Source organism: Castor canadensis, chromosome 8 (genome assembly GCF_047511655.1).
Source record: "Castor canadensis chromosome 8, mCasCan1.hap1v2, whole genome shotgun sequence".
Taxonomy (NCBI): domain Eukaryota; kingdom Metazoa; phylum Chordata; class Mammalia; order Rodentia; family Castoridae; genus Castor; species Castor canadensis.
Genome location: NC_133393.1, coordinates 92,314,907 through 92,324,402, shown reverse-complemented (window position 1 = coordinate 92,324,402; position 9,496 = coordinate 92,314,907). Strand labels below are relative to the sequence as shown.

Below are 9,496 nucleotides of genomic sequence, written 5' to 3'. Positions count from 1 at the left end.
TTTTCATGATAGGTTTATTTCTAGTCTTCAAATACCAGAATATACATAATTTGGAATGATCTTGGAGTTCAATTATTTTTACCTAACACAAGTTAGTTATATTAACAAATAAAATGTTCTCATTTATCATAACTCTGTAGGAGAAAATTTCCAGTAGAATCTCAATTCCTTTGCACATGTCATACCTCATTGCACCCTTCAATCTTTCTTTTTGTTACTCATTCTTCAAAGTTTTTCATAACCAATGCTCTGTCTTGAAAAACTACCTTGATCTTTAAAATTACTCAGATTTTCTACTTCTTTTCTATCACAACCTCAATGATGTTATATAATATTTGTCATGTTCTGTATTTGTCTCTGAGAATTTTAGCAATACAGAATAAAGGGAAAATGCCAAATGCAGGTATCAAAATAATAAACTAAATCTATCTGGCAAGGTTCACTCTATAAATCATTCATGACATAAAACCATTATTTATGAGAGGAGAGATTTTTAGGTAAAGATAGATTTTAATACTCTTGACTGAAGAATGCTGTTTGTACCTAGTGGTTAGGAAGAGCTGCTCAGGAAGAAGAGTAAAGATCATATTAATAAAGCTAATATGATGTAAATACTAAAGGGGAAAATGGCATAGATCAGAACAAATGTAATGGGCAATTGTATTCATTTTTTTCATTCATATTCCAATGGCATGTTATTTATGTCTAAAATTTACCTCTTGATTTTGAAAAGAACAAAACATTTGAAGCATATGCTTGAAAGCTTCTTTTACCTGCTGGTTTCTTGGAGTATAAATGAAAGGGTTTAGTAAAGGGGCCACAGAGGTATACAGCAAAGCTACACCTTTAGCAAATGTCACCCTTTCCTTTGCAGATGGTTTCATGTACACAAAGACACAACTCCCATAAGTAATGGAGATGACATCCATGTGTGAGGAACAGGTGTAAAAGGCCTTTGTTCTTTGCTGAACAGATGGAAATTTTAGAATGGCTTTGATGATGAAAGTATAGGAGAGGACCACTAGAAACAACGTGATGACAAGTGTCATCAAAGCTAAGACAAAAGCCAACAATTCTATGAAACGTGTATCTGTGCAAGAGATCTGCAAGACAGGAGAAGTGTCACATAAGAAATGATCAATTATTTTGGATGCACAGAAATCCAGCTTGAGTGCCAAGAGTAAAGGGGGCAAAATTGTTTAAAATCCAGTTACCCAGGAGCTGAGCAAAAGTTGCTAGCACACTTTACTGTTCATAATGATTGGGTAATGCAGAGGTTTGCAGATAGTGACAAAGTGATCATAAGACATAGCAGCCAAGAGATAAAACTCAGTAACTCCTAAAAATAAAAAAGAATATTTGAGTTGCACAACCATTATAGGAAATTATTTTGTCTCCAGTGAGAATGCTCATCAAGAACCGTGGGATGCTCACTGTTGTGAATGAAATTTCTAAGAAGGAGAAATTTCGAAGGAAGAAATACATTGGAGTCTTGAGGCAGGGATCCAGCAGCGTGAGCAGGATGATGACTGAGTTCCCCATCAGGCTCAAGATGTAATTGAAAAACAGAAACAGGAAAACCACAATTTGTAGTCGAGGGTCATCTGTCAGTCCAACCAAAATAAACTTTATCTCCACTGACTGATTCTTCATTTCTCTTTTGTCCTATCACACCTACAGAAAATAAAAACTAGTATCACATGTTAGAACAGACATTTCTTTCTTTACAGTCATACAAAGTTCCATATTCAGAAACTTATGGATTCACAAATATTTTCACATATCATCCTAGAGTTCCTCACAATGAACATATCCTCCACTCTCTGTGTGTTTATAAGAATGCAGAGATTGTTACTTGTACAGAGTTGAGCAAGTCCTGTTTACCAGTTACAGGAAGGAGATTACATTTGTGAAATGTAGATCCTTAGTCTGATTAGTGTTAATCTATGAACCATCTTTCAAATGCCTTATCCCAATAGGCTGTTCAAGTGTTTGATATTTCTTAACTTTTAACTTACCTAATATTTCAATTAAGTCCCCACTTGAGAGACAACATGTTTATAGGAAATCCTGTTTGTTATTCCTAGTAGCCACAGAACTATCAATTTAGGGATATATGTAATAGTATAGGAAGTTTATAAGAAGGAAAACTCCAAAGGAAAAAGTAAATGAGTGTTTAAAGTGAGAATCCACCTGGGTGAGTGTAGCAATGAACAGACTGAAGTAGTGCTAATTAAGTAATTGAAAAGCAGGAAGGTAACACAACTTGGAGGGTGGCTCATAAGTCGTACCTGCTATGATAAACACTGTGTCTCTTGTATGGTTTCCCTTTACCATCCTCTATTTCATATCCTGTCTGAATGGGAAAAATATCTCCATGGAAAAATAACAGTTATAACTAATGTTTAAGCTGTATTCAGAAAAATGATGTTTTTGGTGAGGATATTCAATGTTTATTAATGTTTTATAGATAATTATGCTAGTAACACAAAATCATTGTATGTTAGAATACTTTGACACATACTAATTCTTTAGTTTGGAATTATAACAAGATTATAAACCTATAAATGTAATGACTATTGATTTTTATATGAACAACTAGAAGACCAAAATTATTCTCTTTGAAAGGTGCTGTTGAGAAAACAAAAAGTCAAACCATTAACTAGAAGAAAGCAATTATAAATCATATTATAACAAACTTATATCCAGAATATATAAAGAATATAAATATATAACCAAAATTCAGTGATTAAAAAAATCAGTGTTTAAAAATTGGCCCAACAGTTGAATAGACACTTCACCAGAGAAGAAATATGAATGGCAAATAAGCACATGGAAAGCTGGTCAACATCGTTAATCATCAGGAAAATGAAAATGAAAATCACAATGCGGTGTTACTTACTACAATGTCAAAAATTAAAAAGGCTGACCATGCTGAGTGCTGACAATGGTATGGGTTGTGTGATAATCATGAGAATCAAATAGAAGTCTCCAACACTGCTGGAGGAAACATGAAATGCTATGACCACCTGAGAAGCACTTTGATAGTTTCTTAAAAGGTTAAACATACATCTATTACGTGACCAAACCATTCTACTGCTGGACATTTACGCAAGAAAAATGAAAGCACGTGCTGTACAGAGACTTGTGCGTGAGTATTCATAGAAGCCTCCTTTGTAACAGCAAGCAAATGGAAATGGTCCAAGTATATCAACAGGTGAACGGATATGTCCCTATAATGGATATTTCTCAGCCATGACCAGCTGACATATACAATACATGAATTAATGTAAAACAGATTTTCAGAGTGGAAAGAAACCTAGATATCCCCCCTAAGAGTACATTTTGTGTAATTCCATTATGGAAAAGTTCTAGAGAATGCAAAATTATCCACAGTCGTAAAAGCAAACAAACTAAAAGAACACATTGATGGCTAGCTGGGGATGGAAAGAAAAGGTTGGGAGGAATTAAAAATGGGTATGAAAAAAACTCTTGGGGTGATGTATATGCTCATTTTCTTGATTGTGGCCATCATTTAACAGGTGTATATGTTTGGTAAACATCAAAGTGTATACTTTAAAATATGTGCAGTTTATTTCAGATCAGTTATATATAAGTAAATATGGTTTAAGATGTTTTAAATAGGTAAGATAGGAAAAAGAAAGAAGGAATGAAAGTAATACAACATAGGCAGAGTGCTTTTTTTGGAAAGGTGAAATTTGAACAAAGACTTGAATGTAGTAAGGGAGCAAGTCATTCTGGTGTCTCAGAAAAGAGTTCCACTCAGTGGGAACAGTATCCTGCTTGATATGGTAATGCCAAGATACTGCTAAGAGTGAGGAACCAACAACCTTATTTCTGACTGTTCTGAACATTAGTCTTGCTGTCTGCTATTATGTAATAGCTACTGAAAGCCTAGGACATGAGATCAATGTGTTCTTATTCTAGGACATAGTCTGAAAACTGTTATAATTGTACTAAAATACATCCATGATTTCAAATAATAAAGAAACAAGCAAATTTAGCCCATACCAATAATCAGAATTTATTCACAAGTACTATTTCATTCAATGAAACAAAGCTTAACATACCTGATTCTTGAGTGATTTTGTTTTATGGCTAATGATATGATATTCAGATATTTCCATGTACCAAGCAGAAAACGGTTTATTTGCTTTTCTTTTGAGAATCCCCAGTCCTTCATCTTTGATGACAATTACCTCAGATATGCTTCCTTCCAAAATGATTACATTATGAACAGTTTCATAATGCTGATACAGACAGCAAAAATAATGTTTTTCTTCTAGTTATGGCTTTGAAAGTAGAATCTAGTGATGTGAAATTCACAATGAAGTGCTATAAAAACAGAGGATTAGGATTTGTTAAGATAGAGAAACAAAATAAAAAGTAAAAAGAAAGATAAAGGAAAATAGATATATTTTCAATTTAGGTAAATGAGTTTAAGGAAAAAATTGAAGGATTAAAATTATAGAATTTTATAAGTATCTTGGTAAAGAAGTGATGAGGGAAATGCTTTGAAAACAGAATATGCTCCTATGACTAATACGTACCCCTGGCTCATTTTCTAATTTATGTACTAAGGACATGAATATATTTTAAGCCAGCATGATCTGCAGGAGGAAAAATACAGAGTATGTGATCAATTTAACATTCACAATGTCTAGTGTAGGAATTTACAGAAGGAATTTCTGAGTATTTGGTCTTTTGGTTGAATCCTATAAAGTGATGTATAGATGAGACATGAGAGTCCAGGCAGATGAAGAAGCATATGATGAAGAAATAATGACTTAAAAATGATTTGGTTGGCAACCGTATATAGAGTTCTCCTATCTCATCATCTAGGATAAAATAATACATTTTTGTAATAACAGTGGCCCAGTACCCAGCATTTTAATTATGAAGCAATAAATTACAAAATGTTCTCATTTAAACAAATCATCCCAGTGACAACATTGATATGTTTACTATATAATATTTAAACTAGAATTTCCTCATATCAAACTACTAATCTATCCTGCTTCAACAATCACATATGCTGTGAATCCCCACAACACACATTGTAAGGTGAGACAATATAAATCATATTATGACAGCATGTGATCACAAACGAATAAATAAAGTATATTTAGTTTTCTTGTATATTATAAGTATCACATAAAAATGAAAAGATTTTCAGTTTTAACTCATTATTAAATTGCCTCATTTGATAACATAACAAAATTATCATTATTTAAATGTCATATTTATAATCTTTCATCATTATCTTTAGTAACAATTTAGAAAGTGGTAAAAACACAAACCCTTTAATAGTTTAAAAGCTTTCTTTAATAAGTTGCATACACAGATTGGAAAAACCATCTGCACTTCAATACTTATCTCATCAATCTGATGAACTGAGAGACTGATGATCCGTTCTTTTCTCCCAAAACTTCATTCTACTCTAAATTTATAATTGATTTAAATTCTGTCACAGAGATATTATTTTTGACTAATTTACTGCTTGTTGTTATGAAAGTCTATCAAATTACCCTCTTTTCTACAATTTATTTAAATCATTTTACACCTTGGTAAATGTGACATATAGTACAGAATTAAAGTTGACCTGTGGTCATTGGAGGATTTATGCCTCTTTATCTTGCAGGAAAATGTCTACTAAAAGCTGAAAATTCTCAGGGTAACTGAGTCTTAAAACATTATTTCCTAAGGGATTGCCAAATTGTCTGATACAAAAGTGGTTTCTATATTAACACACACACACACACACTTTTATGGCAACAGAATATTCAGTATAGATTGCTGTATTTCATTGCCTACAACATATTTATCTTTTGAAATCAGTTACCTAGTTTAGTGTTTTTAGGCAGAGAGAAGGAAAAATATTTCATGTAAAAAATGAGAAAGAATATTTTAGGTGAAAAGTCAGAACTCAAGGTGGAAAACACTGCACTGCTATACACCAATCAATCCCAAGCTTAATGTGTTATATTATAAATACCTTGTTTTTTGGTTTACTACAAATAACTTGGGTTTTTTTGCTTCTTTGTTTTATTTTGTTTGCTGAACTTTGCTGAACCATTTTTCTGGTCAAACATAACACATAAGTCCATGAAGATATTTCAAATTTGGTTAGAACTGCATAGTGCACTTTTGAGAGAATGTAGCATAGTTTATTTTATTGGTGCCTTATATGTCAGATAATAGAATTTTCCCAGTTTTGGTAGTGAGACTGAGTGTACCAATGAATAAATTGTATGTATTTATTTTATAAGGTGTTTTCAAAAGTCAAAATTTTCATAATTTTGAAGGTAATAATGTTAAACCATTAGGATAAATTCCTAAAATTGGAATTGCTGAATTACTTATATTTAAGCTCTATAGTTTTTTAAACTATGTATTAGGTACCTGTTTCTTAACATTCTAACAACAAAGTAAGTTTTCTTCATATAGTCAATGTGAATTCAATAGATTTTTTTGAAATGTATTATATTTACTATATTTTATTACTTTGTATTGGCATATGTTAACATACTGGCTGCACTGTGACATAACTATATGTGTATATGTTTTTAGTAGCTCATATAGAAGCAGAATAATCAGATTCATTATGACATTTTTCATACATGCACAAGGCATACTCTGATCAAATTCACTTTCCAGCATGTTCCCTTACCCAACCCCTTGTCCTGGTTACATTGCCAACAACAGTGCATACAGGTTCTTTCTCTCCTTGCACATCCTTGTCAACATTTATTACTTTTCATAGTCTTTTTTTGCAGACACTCTACAACTTGAGCCACATTTCCAGTCCACTTTGCTCTGGTTATTTTAGAAATGGGATCTCTCAAACTATTTGCCCATGCTGGCCTTGAACCACAGTCCTCCCAGTTTCAAGACTCTCAAGTAGTTAGGATTACAGATGTGAGCCACCGGTCCCCATCTTAAGTACATTTTTTATGCATTTATTTTTCATTACCATATTATTGTTGTACATGGGGTACATTGCAGTATTTACAAAAGTGCTTACGGTGCATCTTAGATTCACCCTCTCTATCATTCTACTTATTCTCCCCTATCCATTCTTAGAATAGTTTCAACAGGTCTCATTGTTTCATTTTCATACATAATATTTCCACCATATTTGTCTTCCACCATTTCCTTATGTTTTTGCCCCTCCTGCTGGTACCAACCCCCAGACAGGACCCATTTTACCTTTCCTTTATTTTCATTTTATTATAATATTATTGCACTGAGCTACATTGTGACATTTACAAAAGTGCTTACAATATATCTTAGTTAAATTCACCCCTGATGTATATAGAAATACTACTGATTTTTGTAAACTGATATTGTATCCTATTACTTTGCTAAAGGTGGTTACATGGTCTGCAAGTTTTTTGTTGGATTTTTTTGGGTCTTTTGGGTATAAGATCATGTCACCTACAAATAGAGACAGTTTGGCTTCTTCCTTTACTTTTTGTCTTCCTTTTATTTCTTCTTCCTGTCTTATTGCTCTGGTTAGGAATTCTAGGACTATTTGTTGAATAAGAGTAGAGAGAGTGAATACTTTTGTCTTGTTTGTGACTTTAGAGGAAATGGTTTCAATTTTTCCCCATTTAGTATGATGTTGGCCACAGGTCATATAAAGCCTTTATTATGTTGAGGTACATTCCTTCCATTCCTAGTTTCATCAGAGTTTTTATTATGAAAGATGTTGAATTTTGTTGGAGACTTTTACTGCATCTATTGAGATGACAATTAGTTTTTGTCATTGCTTCAGTTAATTTGTTGTATTACAATTAATGATTTACACATGTTGAACCATCCTAGGATCCCTGTGTTGAAACTGACTTGGTCATGGTGTATGAACTTTTTCATATGTTGTTGAATTTGGTTTGCCAACATTTTACTGAGGATTTTTCTATCTACATTCACTAAAGAGATTGGACTGCAATCCTCATTTTTGTGTGTCCTTGTCTGATTTTGGGATGAGCATAATCCTGGATTCATGGAATGATTTTGATAGTGTTAATTCTGCCAATCCATGAGCGTGGGAGATCTTTCCACCTTCTGTAGTCTTCCTCGATGTCTTTCTTCAGTGTTTTGTAGTTCTCCTTGTAGAAGTCATTTACATCCTCTGTTACATTTATTCCTAGGTATTTGATTTTTTTTTTGAGGCTACTGTTAATGGAATTGTTTTCCTATATTCTTTCTCAGCCTGTTCATTGTTGGTATGTAGAAATGCTACAATTGACAAATGATTTTGTATCCTACTACTTTGCTAAATTTATTTATATCGTCTAGGAGGTCTTAGGTGGAGTTTTTAGAGTTTTTAAGGTATAAGATCATGTCATCTACTAATAGGGTTAGTAGTCTCTTGTTTACCTATTTGTGTTCCTTTTATTTTTTCTTGTCTTTTTGCTTTGGCTATGAATTGCAGGATTATGTCGAATACGAGTGGATAGAGTGGGCACCCTTGTCTCATTCCTGACTTTAGGAGAAATGATTTCAGATTTTTCCCATTTAATACGATGTTAACTATAGGTTTGGCATATGTAGCCTGTATAATGTTAAGGTACATTCCTTCTATTCCTAATTTCCTTAGAGCTTCTATCATGAAGTGGTGTTGAATCTTATCAAAGGATTTTTCTGCATCTATTGAGATGACCAAGTGGTTTTTATCTTTGCTTCTATTAATGTGTTGTATTACATCTATTGATTTGCTGGTATTGAACCATCGCTGCATCCCTGAGATGAAGCCAACTTGGTCATGGGGAAGGATCTTTTTGATATGTTCTTGGATTGGGTTTGCCATTATTTTATTGAGGATTTTTGCATTGATGTTGATTAAGGAGATTGGCCTGCAGTTCTTCTTTTTGGATGTATCCTTGTCAGGTTTGGGGATGAATGTAAAGCTGGCTTCATAGAAGGCATTAGGCAGTGTTACTTCCCTTTCTGTTTAGTGGAAAAGTTTAAGGAGTGTTGATATAAGTTCTTCTTTAAGGTGTGGCAGAATTCAGTTTTGAATCTGTCAGGTCCTGGGTTTTTCTTTTATGGGAGACTCTTTATTGCTGCTTCAATATCATTAAGTGTTATAGATATATTTAGGTGGTAAGTATCTTATTGGTTCAGTTTTGTATTGTCAAAAGCATCTAGAAATTTGTCCATTTCTTCAAGATTTTCCAATTTTTTAGAACATAGGATCTCAAAGTTGTCCCTGATGATTCCCTGCATTTCCTTAGTGTTTGTTGTTGTCTCCCTTTTTTCCTTTCTGATTTTACTAATTTTGGTCTTTTTCGTTCTTATGTTAGTCAGATTTGCCAGGGGCTTATCAATCTTCTTTATTTTTTCAAAGAACCAGCTTTTTGTTTTGTTGATGGATTTTTGGTCTGTATTTCATTGATTTAAGTCCTTATTCTTATTTCTCTCCTTCATGATTGTGTTTTGCCTGTTCTGTTTTTCTAGGAATTTGAGATGT

At 33.0% G+C, this 9,496-nt stretch overlaps 1 pseudogene; it reads right to left on the bottom strand.

Annotated features, from left to right (window-relative positions):
- Positions 1 to 695: 695 nt before the first annotated feature.
- Positions 696 to 1,653, bottom strand: LOC141425918 (olfactory receptor 6C6-like; annotated as a pseudogene).
- Positions 1,654 to 9,496: the final 7,843 nt, after the last annotated feature.